The 21130-nt window shown below is 41.2% G+C and overlaps 1 protein-coding gene and 1 long non-coding RNA gene across 2 annotated transcripts in view; both read left to right on the top strand.

Moving 5' to 3' along the window:
- The window catches only part of RAB8B (RAB8B, member RAS oncogene family), an 80853-nt gene that overhangs the window by 14039 nt on the left and 45684 nt on the right, over positions 1-21130 (top strand). The gene's annotated exons all lie outside the window — the stretch shown is intronic.
- Positions 1286-19318, top strand: LOC116564266. The gene is made up of 2 exons (XR_004274820.1): positions 1286-1324; positions 18546-19318. It is a non-coding gene; the product is annotated as an uncharacterized LOC116564266 (long non-coding RNA).

Raw genomic sequence — 21130 nt, 5'->3', positions numbered from 1 at the left:
TTGAGGGTGAAATTGCATCTACTGTAGCTTTTGTTTGTAAAAACCCTGTTTGGCAAAGTTTTCCTCACAGACACAGTGGCATTGTAAACTAGATGAACACCTGATTTGTTTAAGTCTCCGTAATGCCACTGTGAGCCAGAAAGCAGAGAAGCCTAAGCAGCTTGACTTTTGATATAACAGAGTCCACTTGATAAAACTCGTGAGCTTCCCTCATAGGGAAGCCTCTGAGCCCTACCTTAGCCTTTCTAGTCTTGATTTATGCAGTGATCATTGGTTTCTCTATGGCCCAAAAAGATTAGGAGCAGGGCTGAGAGCCTCTTGGAGGCAGGCCACCAACATCAGAGAAGAAAAAGTGGCAGTATGGGACTATGGAAATGACATTCAGTATATGACTTCAGATAAGTCCACAGTAAACTTCCTGGGCTTTTATTTCTTCATGTGTAAAAAGGAAATGTTCTAGATACACTGTAAAGTCTCTGTCAAAACTCTGGTCCTAAGTTATCACCAATGGAGTCACTGACAAAATGGAAAAAGTAGACATAAGGACTCAAAATAATGGTGTAGATAAAGAACTTGGGCTTTTGAGATAGAAACTCCAAAGTTCAAATTCTCATTCTACTACTTCCTATTTGAGAGCCTTGGACAAATTATTCAACCATTGTCTTTATTATGAGAAGGATAGTAACTCCCTTGCAGGACTTTTTTTTTTTTTTGAGAATTGAATGCTGTTATTGTGTATATGATATGTTTGGCACATGGGAAGCACACACAAAGAGTGTGTGTAAATGTGTATGAACGAAATCAGTCCCTAGTTGACTGAGGGCAGGTCCAGACAGCTGTTAAGAACCTTGGTAATCTTTGGGGGCTTGCTTCATTGTTATAGCACTTGATTTTAATAAGAGTTAACATTTATTGAGTGCTTACTGTATACCAAATACTGTTCTAGTCATTAATATTATTCATGGATTGAGCCATTTAATTCTCACAACAGTGCCTTAGTTGTGTTCTGTTATCCCCGTTTTCTTTTTTTTTTTTTTTTTTGAAACGGAGTTTTGCTCTTGTTGCCCAGGCTGGAGTACAATGGCGCGATCTCGGCTCACCGCAACCTCCGCCTCCCGGGTTCAGGCAATTCTCCTGCCCCAGCCTCCTGAGTCGCTGGGATTACAGGCACGCGCCGCCATGCCCAGCTAATTTTTTGTATTTTTAGTAGAGACGGGGTTTCACCATGTTGACCAGGATGGTCTCGATCTCTTGACCTCGTGATCCACCCGCCTCGGCCTCCCACAGTGCTGGGATTACAGGCTTGAGCCACCGCGCCCGGCCTGTTATCCCCGTTTTCTGAATGAGATAACTGAGGTACAGAATGGTTGAATAACCTTTCAAGATCATATAGCTAATAAAGTCTAGTTCCAGAATCCATTTGTCACCCCATACTTTTTTCTGTCCCAACAGTGACTCAGAAATACTTTTTCTGATTCATTATCTTCAGGGAGGTAGTATTGTGCAGGGTGAATTGTGGGTGCCACTCCTTACCAGCTGGATGACCTTGGTGAGTTCTTTAACCTACGTGGTCTCCTAATTCCTCTTCTCTGCAGAGCATTGTCATGAGCCAGCTGAGTGAAGTACTGTGGTAAAGCATTAATGAAGCACAGGGCCTGTCGTGCAGTCAGGCTCAGTATTTGGTGAGGGTTTTCATTTTATCCAGGTAATGTAAGAAGCACCTGTTAGGATGAGCTCCATACAAAATATGAATGGAAGCATTCATTTTGGTTACTTAAAGGAATGTATATCAGTTTTCTAGAAAATTACTTCTTAATAAAGTTTAGGAGTGCATGCATTTTACAAAGCTATAATTAGAAATATTTGTCTTCAAACTCATCCCCAGAGTGACAATGATTATCCCTTACATCAGCTGGCGTAAGGAGGCGTTGAAAATCAGCCCTTGATGGCTGGCTGTGGTGGCTCACGCCTGTAATCCCAGCACTTTGGGAGGCTGACCCAGGCAGATCATGAGGTCAGAAGATCGAGACCATCTTGGCTAACATGTTGAAACCCCATCTCTACTAAAAATACAAAAAATTAGCTGGGTATGGTGGTATGGTACGTTCCTGTAGTCCCAGCTACTTGGGAGGCTGAGGCAGGTGAATCACTTGAACCCAGGAGGCAGAGGTTGCAGTGAACCAAGATCCCACCACTACACTCCAGCATGGGTGACAGAGCAAGACTCTGTCTTAAAAAAAAAAAAAAATCAGCCCTTGACCTCGGTGCAGCGTGTTAGTGTAATATAAGGAGCAACTTCTTCCAATTGCTGCAGACTCTCAGGGCATCTTGAATTACCACTTTGGATGAAAACATAAACAAAAAACAGCATAGAATACCCCGTCTAGAAGGGACAAATGTTTCCATTTAAATATTCTAGTTCAATACCCTCTGGTAAGGGCCCTGAATTTTAAGTACAGTGAGTTTCTGAGTGAAATCTCCTGAATTTTAATGAGTTTGTTTGCATACATGAATTCGAACAATACATTAAATCTTAAAACACGTTAGCTGATTTTAATGGAGTAAATTGCCCAACTTGAAAGTTAGTAAATAGGTTTTTCTTTCCCTAATAATGAAGATGATACTTTCATCTCAAAAAAGCCATTAATCATACTTTTACAGTATCAATATGTGCTGTTAATTTCTTTTTCATCTTTAAACTGTCTCAAGAGATTTAGGAAAATAAATGTGCATAAAGTATGATTTCCCGCCTTTAACACTTTTTCTCATACAAGAATGAGGGCTGGGCGCAGTGGCACACACCTATAATCCCAGCACTTTGGGAGGCTGAGGCGGGAGGCTCACTTGAGCTCAGGAGTTCAAGACCAGTTTAGGCAACATAAAGAGACCTCATCTCTACAAAAAAATAAAAAAAATTAGCTCATGTGGTCATGTGCCTGTAGTCCCACCTACTCACGAGGCTGAGGTCAGAGGATTACTTGAGCCCAGGAGGTCAAGGCTGCAGTGAGCTATGATGGCACCACTGAACTACAGCCTGGGCAACAGAGAGAGACATTGTCTAAAAGAATAAATAAATAAATAAAGGATGCACGCACACACGGATGATAGTTGGTAGGGACAAGGGCAGGAAGGGCCTCAAGCCAGTGTAAGTAAGGAGGACAGATTTTGTTCTGATTATAGTTCAAAGGGTTACATTCAGGGAAGTGACACTTTTTTTTTTTTTTTTTTTTTTTGAGATAGAGTTTTGCTCTTGTTGCCCAGCTTGGTGTGCAATGGCGCCATCTCAGCTCACTGCAACTTCCGCCTCCTGGGTTTAAGCAATTCTTCTGCCTCAGCCTCCTGAATGGCTGGAATTACAGGCGCCCGCCACAGTGCCTGGCTAATTTTTGTGTTTTTAGTAGAGATGGGGTTTTGCCATGTTGTCCAGGCTGGTCTCAAACTCCTAACCTGAGGTGATCTGCCTGCCTCGGCCTCCCAAATTGCTGGGGTTACAGGTGTGAGCCACCGCACACGGCCCACACATTTCTTTGCTCTGAAAACATGTCAGGTTCATAAGAAGTGACACATTTGATTTATGATTTTAAAAGCAGTTTGAAGAGCGTTCATTTTAAAGTTTAATGGCACTGAAAAACAATGCCATGAAACCCTCTGGTCCAGCCTATTCCCTAAAATTTTGATGTACTCAGAAAAGTATCTTGTAAAAAATGTTCAGATGGTGAGAGTTGTACTTTCTAATAAAGCATACAGATTATGATGGGGAGTACAGCTCATGTGCAGTAAAAGCAGTGAAATGTGCCTAGATGGTGGAAGAGCCGGAGCTTTCAGGGCCTGTTGTACCGGATTGGAAGCGCCCGAAGGACAGGAACTGTCACTGGCTTCTTCAGAGCTCCTTTATCTGGTGCTCAGGCACACAGTATCTGTTTGTGGAATAAATGAACTAACACCATGTATTTCCTTCTGGATTGACTCTTAGGCTCCTGCAGTAGTGATATCTCCCCCATTAGCATGTACATAAGCTTCAAAGCATTTGTAATTACCACCTGTTAGTGCCTATGGTCTTTTTCTAGATGTGAGAGCAATCAAATCAGCCCATTTCTTTTTTTACCCAGAATATTTACCTATAGTAATAAATGCCCGCTAACTTCATTTATGCCACACATAAAGGTACAGTTCCTGGTGCAGAGAAGACCCTCAGTAATGTTTTTTTAATGACTGTGCAGTTGATAGCCCCTAGCAGTCTCCTTAAGTGGCAGCTGTTGGTGTTTCACTAAAATCATAGCAGAAGACTCCCCTCTTCCACTCATTTTCCTGAAAAGATCCTCAGCTCCCTAACAAGTCGGTCCTCAGCATCCTTTCTCACTATTCCTAATTTCTTGGTGTTTTCACCTTCCCTTGTTTCTTTCTCCCTTCTCTCCAAGGAGCCAGTGCTAACCTGTCGATCGGTATGCTTGATGTAGTAATACCTTCCCACTCTCCGGGAGCTGGCCCTGGCAGTCGTTCCCTTCCCTCCTGCATCCTGTCTTCTCTGTCTGGTTCTCTACGTGCCCTTTCTGCTCTGCTTTCAACCCTTTTGAAATCATCCTCCTTCTCACTAGGAAATCCTGTACATTCGCTACTTTCTCAAGTCACCCATCTCCCCTTTTCCCCTTCCGTGTTCCTTTGTTTAATTTCTTAAAAGAGAGAAGTCTTGTCCCCTGTTTCCTCACTCATTAGCCCCCTTCAGAACTGCACTCAGGTCATTATGGCCTCCTTAACAGCAGTCTGGCAGTCCTTGTTGTCTTGGCCTCTCAGCAGCATTTCACACTGTTTATTATCTGTTCCTTGAAACTCATTCCTCCTTTGGCTTTCAGGAATTGTCTGCTTTAGCATAATTCCTGCTCTTCTAACTGCTCCTCCCCTTTCCACTGGTGGTCCCATTTTGCCTTTTAATGGAAGTCACTTCCAAGTATCTCTACTCTATGTTTTCCTTTAGAAATTAGACACTTTAGGCCGGGCACGGTGGCTCACGCCTGTAATCCCAGCACTTTGGGAGGCCGAGGCGGGTGGATCACAAGGTCAATTTATCGAGACTATCCTGGTCAACAAGGAGAAACCCGTCTCTACTAAAAATACAAAAATTAGCTGGGCGTGGTGGCGCACGCCTGTAGTCCCAGCTACTCGGGAGGCTGAGGCAGGAGAATTGCTTGAACCCGGGAGGCGGAGGTTGCAGTGAGCCGAGATCGCGCCATTGCACTCCAGCCTGGGTAACAAGAGCAAAACTCCATCTCAAAAAAAAAAAAGAAAAAAAAAGAAATTAGACACTTTAATAAAATTTGTAGTTAGGTCCATCTGTGTGATTGTTGCATTAATGTCCGTCTGTTCTGCCTGATTGTAAACTCCACAAGTGCACATACCAGATCTGTTATGGTTCTCATTATATCCCTAGTTCCTCCTGCAGTCCTAGGCGTGTGTGAGTGCTCAAAAGCTCCCACGTGGTGATGGAGCTAAGCTTGCCTGCCCCCTTCCATGTGTGACTACCCAACTTCCCGTCTCCTCTTTCCAGCCTCTCTCAAGACTCCTCTGTGTGCATCCCACCCCACAGTCAGTTCATTTCTTCCTTTTATCTAGCACCCTTTCATGAATTGTCATGTATATTTTTGACCCTTTCATCATTTTTTTTTTTAGGCATCTAGGATCAAAACACGGAAGTCATCTTTGACTCTTTTCCCCAATTCTTACATACAATTTGTTTCCAAGTGCTTTCCATTCTTTCTTCTGCCACCCTAATTGAGGCCCTCCATACCTCTCTCTTGGACTTTACCATCTCCTCCTCAGTGCCCCGACCACTTCCAGTATCATTTGGGCAGCGTCCTTCCACAATTCCATTCTACTAATTTGCTTCAAGCAAATTAGTTTTAGAGCATAGATCTGATTATCATATTAATCCTTTATGCCTCCCTTAAAAGCCTTATTTTTAACTTTTCTCACCGGAATACATCATCCTTGGCCTATCATTCCAAACTCCCAACAGTGTGGCTTCAGCTGTCTCGCTCTCTGTTTTTCACAAGAGTCCTAAACTCTAACCCAGGAACCCTCAACATCTGTGCTGGGTGGGCTGTGGTCACATTTTCACCTAACCAGTGTAAGGGTTTTACACGCCCTTACTTGAGAAAAAAATGCCATTTTTAAGTCTCTGAGATGATGTGCTTTTTACATTTTTGGAATTAAAATGCTCCTTTACTTATAAAATGCTGGTAATAAGAAATGGTCATTATCTTACTATCTTTGAGAAAGAAAAAACTATTGTAATAGAATTCTTGCTATTTTGTTTCTCTAAGGGAGAGAAGTTTTCTCCCTAAGCAAACTTTATGGCATGCACAGTGCCTGGCTTTCAGCTTCTCTTATTCTCCATATCACCACCTTTTATTTCCCCCTGTACATTTTACTAATTCACAAAATTAAAAAGTCTAAGAACCGCTGCTCTACTGCTCTGCCCAGAATGGGAGGTTCCAAGAACACACCTCATTTCGGCCTGTTGTCATCTGTCTTTCCTGATGTACCTCATATGTCACTTTCTTTATGAGACCATGTCAGAATTGTCTCCCTTTTCCCCCAACCCAACCACCAAGATGCTTTCTCTTTCTTCATTGGGACTTTGTACCCTATAATACTTTGGTCTTTCATGTGGCACTTACCATGTTGTTCCTATAAGTAGAACCATCTTTCTTTGATTCTTTGTTTCCCCAACCCTCCACTTCCATGATAACTGTTTTGTTTTGTTTTTTTTTTTGAGAGGGAGTCTCCCTCTGTCACCCAGGCTGGAGTGCAATGGTGATCTCGGCTCACTGCAACCTCCGCCTCCCAGGTTCAAGCGATTCTTCTGCCTCAGCCTCCTGAGTAGCTGGGATTACAGGCACTCGCCACCATGCCCAGCTAATTTTTTGCATATTTTTTTTGTTTTGAGGCAGAGTCTTGCTCTGTCGCCAGGAACCAGGCTGTAGTGAGTGGCATGATCTCAGCTCACTGCAGTCTCTGCCACCTGGGTTCAAGCAATTCTCCTCCCTCAGCCTCCCGAGTAGCTGAGATTACAGGCATGCACCACCACGCCCACCTAATTTTTGTGTTTTTTAGTAGAGATGGGGTTTCACCACGTTGGCCAGGATGGTCTCGATCTCTTGACCTCGTGATCCACCCGCCTTGGCCTCCCAAAGTGCTAGGATTACAGGTGTAAGCCACTGCACCCCAGGTGTAAGCCACTGCACCCGGCCAAAAATGTATCAAAGTAGTAGACTCAAATCTCATGTTGAAGCTAAAGGCTGGCTCTTTTGTAAGTTTCTGTTAATCCATTTTCAAACTGCATTTGTATTTTTAATTTTATTTATTTATTTATTTTGAGATGGAGTCTCTTGTTGCCCAGGCTAGAATGCAATGGCTAAATCTCAGCTCACTGCAACCTCTGCCTCCAGTGTTCAAGCGATTCTTCTACCTCAGCCTCTGAGTAGCTGGGATTATAGGTGCCTGCCACCTGCCTGGTTAATTTTTGTACTTTTAGTGGAGACGGGATTTCTCCTTCTTGGCCAGGCTGGTCTCAAACTCCTGACCTCAGGTGATCCACCCACCTCTGTCTCCCAAAGGGCTGGGATTACAGGTATGAGCCACCGTGCCCAGCCAATTTTTTGTATTTTTAGTAGAGATGGAGTTTTGCCATGTTGCCCAAGCTGGTTTCAAACTCCTGAGCTCAGGCAATTTGCCCGCCTCGGCCTACCAAAATGCTGGGACTCAAGATAAATTTCTTTAGGACAGAAACATGTTTTGTCTTTGTGTTATTTGCATTGCCAAATGCTGTACTTGGTACATATTTGGTGCTTGAAAAATTGTCATTGAACTGAAATTTCAGGATGATACTGATGCAGTAATTTGATGAGGTAAAACTGTCATTTTTTGGGGAAGGGAGCCTTTAAAGGTATTAGCTTAGATTTTTTTTTCTGGTGATTCTGAAATTAGAATTACAGTTGCTTACTGAAACATGTTAGGAACAATTGCCCGTTTATCTTTTTTTTATTATTATTATACTTTTAGTCCTGGGATACATGTGTAGAACGTGCAGGTTTGTTACCTAGGTATACACGTGCCATTGTGGTTCGCTATACTCATCAACCCATCTACATTAGGTATTTCTCCTAATGCTTTCCCTCCCCTAGCCCCCACCCCCGACAGGCCCTGGTGTATGATGTTCCCCTCCTGTGTCCGTGTGTTCTCATTGTTCAACTCCCTCCCACTCATGAGTGAGAACACGCGATGCAGTGTTTGGTTTTCTGTTCCTGTGTTAGTTTGCTGAGAATGACCATTTATCTTTTAAAGATAAAATAATCTTAGATGGCAACTCTAAACATCTCAGAGTGGGATTCGGGCCTGCTATGGTTGTGGTGGCAAAGTGGAGAAGTTGCATGTTTCATTGGCATTCTTTTGTGAAAATTGTTTTTTTTTTTTTTAATTTCGACAGAAGAGGCCCTGAAAATCTTCTTTTTCCCCAGGTAAGAGGCTATGGTTTCTTCGCCTCTGGCCCTCTCTAGAGCTGTCAGAACCCTGTGAACATTGGCCTGATTTAGACAATGAGGCTTTCTCTGTGTCTTTGAGAAAGCCATCTTTGTGCTATGCACAGCACTGTCACTTTTATTCTTCATTACAAAATGTTTCCTTAATGAATTTGGTTTTTCTTCCTGCTTTGTCTACCTCTTCTCTCTCCCCTAAAATCTTTTGTTCCTGAGATTGAATTGTGTAAAGGCAAACCTGGGTAGGAGAAAGGTAGTGCCACAGCTAGGCCTCCTGCTGTCTGCACAAGGCAACCTTTGGTGCCGTCCAAGTACCTGCTACCTCCAGCTTCCCAACCTTCTGTGGATCATTTTTCAATTTTTTTCCACCAAAGCACTGAGATAATTTTGGACGTGGGGAATGTGGCAGGGTTTCTGACACGGAAGACCCTGAAAGGAGCAGGAAGTATGTGCCATGGCCGCCCCCTGTCTTTTCTATTGAAAAAGAGGTGGGCGAGTAGTGGGTGGTAGCTGCAGCCGTAGGCAAGGCCCATTCTTGGCCTTTTTTTTTCTCCGCTATAGGCCGGTTTTTGTTGAGTAGCTGATATGCAAATAAAAGATGAGAAATTTAATTGTCTTCTGAGGAGAACAAAGAGAAATTTAATTGTCTCCTTAACATCACACCCATAGGCATTTTCTAGCAGCATACTGGAGGTACTGTGTGGTGTGGGTCTGATTAGCTTTGAAGAGCCAGAGCTCAGCTCAACCTGAGGAAGCCTCTTTTACCAAAAGATACCAGTACACAAGGGACTCATCGGAGCTCTTGCAATATCAAAAGATTAACAGCAGGGAAAGAGTTTGGGGGAGGATTCTATGGTTGGTTTGAGATGTGTGTCTTATCTGCAAAAACCCAAATAAAAGTGAAAGATCAGCTCGATCAGCTCTGCTTTTATTAGCTTAAGTTTTTTTGTTAAAATCTCTTCTGGCCTAACTTTTCTTTTTTGACAAGAGAACAAATAATAGAATATCCTTTGTAGATCAGAAGTATAGAAATTACTGAGAATATGGGAAATGCTTCACACATGTTCCTGAAACTACAGCCAGATTGAGTGAATTCTTGTCTCTTTCTGTGTTGAGAGGTTGGGAGATTATTGTCTCACGTGCTGGGGTATTATAACTGCGTTCTACGCCAGACTGTATGTTCACCATCTCTCTCATTGAGAGGCTTGTTTAACCCTATTATATCCTTAATTTTGATGGCCATTCGAATAGGAAAGAATGTTTACGCAAGACTTTAGAGAGAGCCATAGTTTGAAATTTCCTTTATAAGCTTCGTGATAGTGTATTTAATGTTTACTTTCTATAAATGTATCTTCTTAAAGGTACAGGTAGTGTGTAGAGTTCAAAATTAACTTCTGGTGTTTTATTTATTTATTTTTGCCAAGCACAACATTTTTCTTATTGTCCCATATTGACTGGCACTAGTCAATTGGTGACTAGTGACTGGTCATGATAGATATTGGTAGACATCTCATTGCCATTATGGCTGAAGGGGAGTTGCCCCTAGGTGATCATGCAACATCATGAAGAGCCCTGTGTTTTTTCCTTTTTTTAGAGACAGGATTTCACTATGTCGCCTAGGCTGGAGTGCAGTGGCACAATCATGGCTTACTGCAGCCTCGACTTCCCAGGCTTAGGTGATTCTCCCACCTCAGCTTCCCAAGTAGCTGAGACTACAGGTGTGTGCCACCATGCCCAGCTCATTTTATTTTATGTTTTTTTTTTTAGAGAAAGAGGCTCTCTGTGTTGACCAGGCTGGTCTTGAACTCCTGGGCTCAAGCAGTCCTCCTGCCTCAGCCTCCCAAAGTGCTGGGATTATGGGTGTGAGCCACAGTGCCTGACCTAAGAGCCCCATCTTCCTGCACAGTGCATTATAGTCTTTCCTTCTGAGTTGGTGTAGAGGCATCCTTGGTGTATAACAAGCAGAGCATGCTGAACTAGTTCACAGCAAAAAACAAACAACAAAAATGTGATATCCAGGTTGTTCTTGGATAGGTCACCATGCTTATCATTTTAAACGTCTAGGGTTGTGAGTTAAAGTTGTTAAGGGAGGGATTTCACTGGCACATTTTCTGTTTCAGTTCATATTCATCTGTGACTCATATTTATTCTAGTCTAACCTCATTTTGCTTGAAAATTTTTGTACTAGAAAATGTCACTTTCAATTAGGGGAGGGGAAATTCTGATTGGGGATCAGAAGAGTCAAGTTGTATTAGTGATGATTTGGCATCACTTTTGATTCAAGGTAAAAACACAGAATCCCTACAAGGAAGAATGTTGTAAAGTACAAAGCGATTCATATAACTAGATAGGCAAAAGGAAATGTCACTGTCGAGCTTTACTGTGGGAAGAGGGGGAGGTGAAGGAAATTATTACAAAATTTTTATATGTGATGAGGAGACAGCCTCTGGATTTCCCCAAATATTTCCGTATTCCCTAAAACAGCTCTAGTGAATTGCTTCATGATCGGTGTATGAATAGAAAGACACTAGAATTCTTAAACTTGATCTTGAAAGGCCCATCTTCGTATATAATCATTCACAGATGTCCGTATGTGATTATATATTCCCATAGTGAGGCAATGATAAATGTAAATGAGAACCATGATATAATTTTGCCTTGCTTGCGTGCACATTTTCAGAATATAATTAAAAGCACATGTCACTGTCAGTAGTTAACTATGAGGTTTGTCATAGTTTTTTATAAGACTTTGGCAGAGCCCTAAAGAATGTTTTAGTGCCTAAGTGCTCCCTCCCTCCCTCTCTTCCTCCCTTCTTTCCTTCCTTTCCTTCCTCCTCTTTGGAATCAAAAGGGAACTCTCTAGGTTCTGCCTATTTTCTTTTCAGAACTAGGGATAATTTCAAGTTGTACGCAGGTTAATTTTCATTATTCCCTGCTGATACCTGAAATTGTAACTAAATTATTACTAGATAATTCCTTTCTGACTTCTTCCTTCAAATAAAATCCAGTGAGGATAAATGTTTTCTAGGTACGATTTCACTACCAAAACCAGGTGGATATGTGTGGAAGGGGACGTGGAGGGAAGCAGAGTTTAGGCTAGGGATCCAGTTATAATGTAACTTAGGTCAGTTGATTGGTGCTTAGTAAATCACGGTTTTCTGTAGAGTGCCAAATGCTCAGAAAATCTGTACTGCATAAAGAATTTCTTGTTCAAGTCTATTTAGTTACTGTACTTATGCCTAAACTGGAATGTGTGCCTCTTTTAAATTCAATAAGCTGTGCATTTGTGACTGTAGATGATACCGCTTTCATTTTAAAAATAATGATAAAAGTTTAAGTTGTAATATGGACATTTTTTTTTTTTTTAAAAACCCCAAACAAAACAATCTTCTTTCTTGTCATGGGGAATTCCTACATGAGTTATTTCCAACTGCTTTTGTTTATATGAGTGTTGAAACTTAAAATAAGTAAATTGTCTTCCAAATAATTTTCTACATTTTCCATGTATTCCCATATCTTGTATCTGCTCTCAAGAACAAAACAAAAGTGGTTTTGAGGCCAGGCACTGTGGCTCACGCCTGTAAACCCAGCACTTTGGGAGGCTGAGGTGGGCGGATCTAGAGGTCGGGAGTTCGAGACTAGCTTGGGCAACATGGTGAAACCCCGGTTCTACTAAAAACACAAAAATTAGCTAGGCATGGTGGCGCGTGCCTGTTGTCCCAGCTACTTGGGAGGCTGAGGCAGGAGAAGTGCTTGAACCTGGGAGGCAGAGGTTGCAGTAAGCTGAGATCGCATCGTTGTACTCCAGACTGGACAACAGAGTGACACTTCATCTCAGGAAAAAAAAAAAAAGTGGTTTTCTGCTTTTTACTAAGGTGTAAAATGTTGAAATTTCCAGTGTTTAAAAACTCTGATTGGCCACTCCTTAAAAATTCTGATTGGCCATTCCTTTCAAGATATTACAGTGTGGGAAGTAAAGGATCTAATGTAGTTATCCAAGAGTTTTATTTCAGTTTGAAAAAGAATTCACCAATGGTGTTGAATTCCTTGGAAATAGGTGTTCTCAGTTTCTTTTCTTTTTTTTTTTTTTTTTTTTTGAGATGGAGTCTTACTCTGTCATCCAGGCTGGAATACAGGGCCGTGATTTCTGCTCACTACAGTCTCCGCCTCCCGGGTTGCAATGATTACAGGCACATGCCACCACGTCCAGCTAATTTTTGTATTTTTAGTAGAGATGGGATTTCACCATTTTGGCCAGGCTGGTCTCAAACTCCTGACCTCAGGTGATCCACCTGCCACAACCTCCCAAAGTGCTAAGATTATAGGCATGAGCCACCGTACCAGGCACAGTTTCTGACACTTCACAAAGCTTTTGCATCTGACAGTGGATGTGACCAGGGTGGGTTTTCTTGCTTCCAATTTCAGCAGCCGTTCATTTCTCTTTTTTAATGTAACCCTTGAGCTGTGAGGGTTACAATCTGTTTCTGAGAATTCGTGTTTCTTATCTTTTCCTCCTAAAACTACATATAGTGGTGTTTTTGCCTTCCAAACAAACAATAAAAATAATTTCCTATGGAATACACATATAGTATTTAATTTTATTTTTCTTGTTTACTAATGTCTTTAAAATTGAATAGCATCTAGAGCTCTCTGTCCTCAGACCTTCCATCTCATTCTTATGGAATCAGGAGTCTGTGATTTCCATAGGATTCTGAGCTCTTTTCCCATTCCAGACACAAAAGATACCTGCTGTTGCTGTTTGTGACCAAATACCATATTTGTCGAAAACCACCAACAGGGGCTCTGGGAATGTGGAAGCTGAAGACATCACACTTGATAATTCAGTCCAAGGGCCCTTTCTCCCTCATATCTATTCCTTCTTTCTGGAATTTAGACCTTTGCCTTTCTGCAGCTGTCTCATTGTGAAAATGTGAGTACTTTCATATTAGATCTTACTCATTGGTGCATTGATTTTATTTTAAAATTCATTTGTATACTTCTATCCTGCTGATTAAAGTATTCCAAAAGTTGTCTTCGTATTTTTTACTTAATGCTGGGTTTTCAAAGATATTAAATGAAAAACTGCCTTCTAGTCAATATTAAGCTTGTAAAGAGTAGGAAGTAGTTTTTATGCTTATGTAAAAATTTAGCCAATTAACATTGTATCTTTGTCATATTGCATTTCTTTGTAGTCTTGGAAGGAATTGAGAATCCCTGTGTGATAGACTTTGCTACTTGTAAAATGGACTATCAAAAGGAAAGTTCTTTCTACTTCATTTTGAAAAATGCCTAAGGTCCTCATAATTTTCATTTTTATTTAATCAGTTTTAAAATTGTCAACTCAGGCTTATTTTCACAACCCTTTACTTTTTACTGAAAGTTGAAGTGGGAATTGGCAGAAGATTCAGAAAAAAAGAGGAACTATATTCTATTTGCCCTTAATAATTTACCCTATAGGCCAGGCACAGCTGCTCATGCCTGTAATCCCAGCACTTTGGGAGGCTGAGGCAGGATGATTGCTTGAGCCCAGGACTTTGTGACCAGACTGGACAGCATGGCAAGACCCTATCTCTGTAAAAAAATTTTAAAATTAGCCAAGCGTGGTGACATGCACCTGTGGTCCCAGCCACTCTGGAGGCTGAGGTGGGAGGATCACTTGAACCCAGGAGGTTGAGGCCGCAGTGAGCCTTGTTTGCACCACTGCACTCCAGTCTGGGCAACAGAATGAGACCCTGTCTCAAAAAAAGGAAAAAAAAGAAAATTACCCTATTCAAGAGTCTATGATTAGCATCTTAGCACCCACCATATGATGTTTTTCTTCTCTATAATTTTTCATATATATTATCTACTGTGACTTCTCCTCTTTTTTAATGTCCATAAAAATGTTTCAATCCAGCTTTTATTTAATTTAATTAATTTATTTATTTTGGAGACAGAGGCTGGCTCTTTTGCCTAGGCTGGAGTGCAGTAACACAGTCTCAGCTCACTGCAACCTCTGCCTCCTGGTTTCATGCAATTCTCCTGCCTCAGCCTCCTGAGTGGCTGGGACTACAGGTGCACACCACCACCCCTGGCTAATTTTTCTTATTTTAGTAGAGATAGGGTTTCACATGTTGCCCAAGCTGATCTCGAACTTTTGAGCTCAGGCAATCTACCCGCCGTGGCCTCCCAAAGTGCTGGGATTACAGGCGTGAGCCACCACGCCCGGCCTCAACCCAACTTTTAAACATTAAGTGCCACTGATTTAAAAGTTCTGACCTGAGGCCAGGCGTGGTGGCTCACTTCTGTAATCCCAGCACTTTGAGAGGCCGAGGGGTGGATCATGAGGTCAGGAGTTTGAGACCAGCTTGTCCGATATGGTGAAACCCCTTCTGTACTAAAAATGCAAAAATTAGCCGGCATGGTGGCGTGCGCCTATAGTCTCAGGTACTCAGGTGGCTGAGACAGCAGAATCGCTTGAACGCAGGAGGCGGTGGTTGCAGTGAACGGAGATTGCCCCACTGCACTCCAGCCTGGGCAACAACGTGAGACTCTGTCTCAAAAAAAAAAAAAAGTTCCTACTTGTAAAATATTCCTCCTTTTTCAGTTATAAGGCAGTATAAGTGCAGTAGTCTCTGTTGCTAACACACTGGGGGACTTTTGCTGGAGAGAAGTTGGCCCCTGACTAGATGCATATGGGTTGAGTTCATCTATGTTTCTCTTAGTTTACCTTATCTTTAGAAAGAATAATCAGATATCTCATTAGATAAATCATATATGATTAACGTATGATTAGTCAGATAAAAGGAATCCGGATGTACTTCGAAGAAACTAATGAAAAGATGGTACATGTGGGGGCCTAGAGGAATAAGCATAAAGGAATTAGGATCGTTCTGTATGATTACTTTCTTTTTGTGTAAAAGATGTAAAAATAAAGGTCCTTGACATTTAAAAATATTGAATGGAATATGGGGTTTTTCCATTGGAATTTTCTAATGTTTTGCAGCAATTTTTTCCAGCAGCAATTTAGACATTTAAGGAAAATGTTTTTTTCACAATGTGCCATGTTTTCGGGTCAGTGAGAAAGCCTTAACCAAGACTATTGTTTGGCAGTACTGTTTATAATAACTCCAGATCCTTGACCAAATTTGGAGAGTCACTTATGGCCATTTGAAACCAAACGAAGGATTAAAGGACTAATGATTCTGAATACCTCCAGTGTTTTCCCCAAGCTTGAGAAGAGTTTCATTCAGCTATAAAATGCTCACTGTGCACATGAGTGGTTTTCCTGCTGTATAATTAAAGCATTGCCTTTAATAATATTTTGTTACCTTTACCTTAGCTTGTCTTTTTAATTTGAGGAAAATTTAAAAACCTAAACAATTAAAAGTAAGATATGATAAAGACAGTTTTTCAGAGGAGAGAAGGGCAGATTTCTATGTTTATTCCACTTAATATCTATATCAAATATTTGTAACAAAAGCAGAGTCTCACTATAAAATTATTCTTCTAGGGGCAAGATTCTTTTCCCTAAATTGACAGTACAAAGCTCACATAGTAATAACTGCTGTTAAAATAGACACTAAGAACTAAAGAGCTAACGCTTAGGTTCCAAATTAAGGGAAGCTGCCGTTTTCTGAAATAATGTGTCTTTTTTAAAAGGACCAGTTCCTTTTTGCCTTTTTCTGTCCTTCCTCCCTTCCTTCCTGTTGCTCCATGTATGTTGTGCATGTGGTTATCTGTCCTTTTTTTTTTTTTTTTTCCTCTACCCCTTATGTTTGCAAGATAAATGTGCCAGCGGGAGATGATACAACAACCGAGTTCATTATTCCAGTCTTATTGCTTTCTAGAAGTATAAGCAAGTTACTTATCTAGACCTCTGTTTGCTCTTATGTTAAATGGGGATTAAAGCCCCCTTGCAGGCTTGTTTGTTATGAGAATAGTGATAAAGTATATTCAGTACCTATCACAGTGCCTGGCCCTAAGTGGGCTGTTGAGAAGTGATAGCTATTTTTATTAATGATAGCCTATCCCATTATAGCTGTCAGCATCATTATCTGTTGAGCCGGGATCTCAGGAGAGTATCTTGAAGATATTATTGGACTCCACTATTCAGCATTATCTAATCTGAAGATCCTTTTGTTTGGCTGCATTTTGTTCTACTTAGCCATTCTGGATTGTTTTAAGCTGGAGTCATTGATTTTTGCAGGCAATTATTTCCCCATTTAAAGGGTATAGTCCCACTTCATTCATTTGAAATGAGGTCAGTTACCAAACTGCTGAACTCTTCTGGCCTTTTGTGATGGGCCTTTCTCTCTTTCGTTTCTTGGCCTTAGGCTGATAAATCAAAGATCTCAGGTGAGAGAGGAATTTCTGGCAGTCATACTCTATAAGTATTGGGCATGTTGCTTAAGCAGTATTTCCATTATTGGAATTCTCCTTTTTTCCTTTAAATCTTAGCCTCCCTGCTCCTTAATATGTTACTTTACTCACAAAATAGGAAGAAAAAAATAGCTTTAATATAGCCTCTTAAGTAACAAATATTTAAAGGCAACTATACACAAGACCTTGAAGTTGTCATTTTTCTCTCTCTCACTAAAAAGTGAAGCTAAAGTGACCTTTCCTTCCAGCAGTGGATTCTTTTTTTTTTTCTTTTTTTTTAAAGAAAGAGATCTAGAGAGAGAATGTGACCTTTACTTGACTTCCAGAATGTTCTTTAAGCCAGTGTTTTCAGTATGGGTTGCAACTCATTACTGGGTAATGAAGTCAATTTACTGTGTCCAGACCAACTTTTTTTTTTTTTTTTTTTTTTAAACAGAGGGAAAGAGAACAGACAAGAACATGAGAATAGAAAAGAGAGTACAGAGTCCACTGTACATGTAAGAGTAATAAGGAGTAAGGTCCAGTGCTATTTTATGAAACTTTTGTTTCAGTTATGTAAGTATGTATACATGTGGAATGTGTTGTTATATAAAAATTATTTCTTTTCTGGGTCAAAAAAGTCAGAAAGCCACTGCTGTGGGGCAGTTTGCCACTGAAGACTTGTCTCATTTTTTAGAAAAACCAATTCTATGGAGGCTGTATTTGATCAGACAGATTCTGTTTTTTTCCATGAAAGAAAACTGGGTCCTTTACTGCTGAGCCTATTTTGATGGGAAGGCTTCTGCTGCTGGCTTAACTGGCTGTGTTTTTGAGAGGTTCACTTGGGTAAGAGTCTATTGTCTCTCTCCTTTTTTGGTTTACTGCTTTCTGCTCTTTCTGCATAGACTCTGGAAGCCATTCTAGCTGTTGGGTCAATGGCAGAAGTTTCCACACAGCATAGAGACATCTGCAACATTCGGTTTTGTGATTGTTGTTCAAGTGTTAAGAAAATTATGGTTTCTTGGCCGGGCGCGGTGGCTCAAGCCTGTAATCCCAGCACTTTGGGAGGCCGAGGCGGGTGGATCACGAGGTCAAGAGATCGAGACCATCCTGGTCAACATGGTGAAACCCCGTCTCTACTAAAAATACAAAAAATTAGCTGGGCATGGTGGCGCGTGCCTGTAATCCCAGGTACTCAGGAGGCTGAGGCAGGAGAATTGCCTGAACCTAGGAGGCGGAGGTTGCGGTGAGCCGAGATCGCGCCATTGCACTCCAGCCTGGGTAACAAGAGTGAAACTCTGTCTCAAAAAAAAAAAAAAAAAAAAAAAAAAAAAGAAAATTATGGTTTCTGGCTGGGCGCAGTGGCTCATGCCTGTAATCCGAGAACTTTGGGAGGCCGAGGTGGCTGGATCACAAGGTCAAGAAATCAAGACCATCCTGGCCAACATGGTGAAACCCCATCTCTACTAAAAATATAAAAAAATTAGCTGGATGTGATGGCACGTGCCTGTAGTCCCAGCTATTAGGGAGGCTGAGGCAGGAGAATTGCTTGAAACTGGAAGGTAGAGGTTGCAGTGAGCCAAGATCACACCACTGCACTCCAGCCTGGTGATGGAGCAAGACTCCGTCTCAAAAAAATAAAAATAAAAAGAAAGAAAATTATGATTTCTGAAGAAAGTAAGACTTTCTAACCAACATGATATAACCAATTCTTTCCCTCCACTTCAATGGTAGCCCTTGTGTCAGGCTTCTTAATATAATTACAGAATTGGTATTTATTTCAGTATGTTGAATTTTAAATAATCACCTGAACCCCTAAATCTATCTAAATTTACTTGTGATTTTTAAGGCTTAGAATTGAGACAATGGTAGAAGAACCTTTCATTCCATTCCATTTCTCTAGAAGAGACTGCATTGTTGCCTTTTCTTCATTCTAAAATGAAGACATCTACTTTATGTATGCTTAGTACTGTTTTGTCATTTGTACTTTTCTTAATAATTTAAGAAAATTTTAGGCCAGTGTTTTTAATATGGGTTGCAACCCTTTATTGGGTCATGAAGTCAATTTATTGTGTACAGACCAACTTTTTTTTTAATGGAGAGAAAGACAATAGACAAGAACATAAGAACAGAAAAAAGAGTACAGTGTTCATTGCACATATAAGAGTAAGGAGGAGTAAGAGTCAAGTGCTATTTTATGAAACTTTTAGTGGTTTCATATTTTAGTGGGTTTTTGTGTTTTGGTTTTTGTTTTATCACTTAAAGTTACTCAAATATGTAACTTCATTTGCCAGCCATTAAGATGCATCCCAGTAGGATCAGTCTTGACATATGTGAACCTGACTGTATTTCAAAGTAATTGATTAATGTCAAGAAGTATTTATTGAGTGCCTGTTACCTGCTTGGCAAATAGGAGTGAGGTTCCAAATGAAGTGCTATAAGTAAAAGATGAGGCTGCTGCTTTTAAAAGGGTTTATCTTTCGTTTATCCCTTTAAACATTTACCAGGCACTTACTCAATCAGCCATATACAGTGCCAGATCCTCTGTTCAAGTGTAATTGGGAAGGTAAAACTTATATGAAACAACAAAAATAATTAATTGCCACATCTAATGATGTATATTCTAAATTCTGTAGGAGTTTAGGGTGAGAATGAGCAGAGTTGGCTGGGATAACTGGAGGACGGAGGAGATAGAGTTTCTGAATCTTGAAGCACTTTCAAGATTCAGATGGAAAGGATGGAGAATGTTCCAGACAGTGGGGAGATCTTGAAAAATGCTTAGAGGCAGGGAATACCACAGAGCATCAAGGAGGCATTTCTGAGTTGTGTGTTGAGGAACTGTGAAAAATCAGGTTGGATATGTTGGATGGGGCCATTTATTTTAAGATGGGTGATTGTAGAGTTACATAAACTAAAAAGGTGTCCAGTATCCTGTGGTACATACAGTCTACTTTGGGAGAAGGGAGGGATTATAAATAATTGATAAAGCTATATGGTGTGTATTATGATGGAAGCTGGTACTGTGCTGGAAGTATTATAAGCAAAAAGCTTGAGTGGCCATGTCAGTGGTAACCTTTGAGCTATATTAGTACTGCTCTGGCTTAGGGCTTGGCAACATCGCTGACTCAGTGACAAACTTCCTTTTTGGAAGGCCTGGCTCCTGACTTGCCAGCATATGACACTCCCAGTTCACCAGGTCATCCTGTCCCAAGCTGCCCCACTGATTGTGAAGCTACAAGACAGTCCTGGCCAGAAATCATCTCCACCTCTAGCCGGGGATCCCACCACATGGCTAGACAGGTTCCTGAATGGACTTGTCCTTCAGGACTGGGGCTTGGTTGGGGGTGTGTACATGTGCTTGCCTTCTACCCTGGGCTCACCAAATAATACTGTAAATGTCTTCAAAGCAATTATTAAAGGTGATTATTGCTATGATTTCATTTTTTGATTCTCCATTTATTTCACTTCTGTCTGCTTACATATTTACCTACTCAGTGTTTGTGGAGATGTATATCAGTCAGCTTTTACAGTCATATAACCCCAAAATCTGTTGCTTGTAACAGTCACACATTTGATTATTGCAGCTGAGGGTTAATGGTAGCCCTTGGTCAGTTTTCTCTCAGATTCATTCTTCCTTCTTTCTCCATCCAGGCTCCGGGGTCAGCTAGCTTCAGGCTGGATTCAGCTGATTAGAGAAACTAGCAGGAAGTGGTGCAAGAGGAGAAAGGGAGAAACTCGATATTTCTCTTTTTCCTTTCCTGCCTTGGGTGGCTTCTCCAGCAGAGACTGTTTCTCTCTGGCTTTAGTTCTCACTGGACAGGCCCCGCATGGTTCTTGTCACGTGACTCCAGGGCTTTAATTCCCACAACACCGTCTCCTCCTTTTGTCTCCCCGGCTTTGGTAGTGACTCCCTGCTGTTGTTAAACCTTTTACCATCCCCAATAGGACTTGCAGCAACTTAATGGCTTATATAGCCAGTTTCCTCTATTAAATTCCTTCTGTTGTAAATACAGTCATGCAACCACATAACAACATTTTGGTGAATGACGGATCACGTATACAATGGTGGTCCTGTAAGATGATGATGATGATTTGAGATGGAGTCTCACTCTGTTGCTCAGGCTGGAGTGTAGTGGCCCAATCTCGGCTCACTGCAACCTCTGCTTCCTGGGTTCAAGTGATTCTCCTGCCTCAGTCTCCCAAGTAACTGGGACCACAGGCATGTGCCATGACGCCTGGCTAATTTTTTTTTAAATATA

Source organism: Sapajus apella, unplaced genomic scaffold, assembly GCF_009761245.1.
Source record: "Sapajus apella isolate SASKATOON/1434 unplaced genomic scaffold, GSC_monkey_1.0 scaffold37, whole genome shotgun sequence".
Lineage (NCBI taxonomy): Eukaryota > Metazoa > Chordata > Mammalia > Primates > Cebidae > Sapajus > Sapajus apella.
Note: the sequence above shows the minus strand (reverse complement) of the source record. Positions and strands in the feature narration are given on the sequence as shown.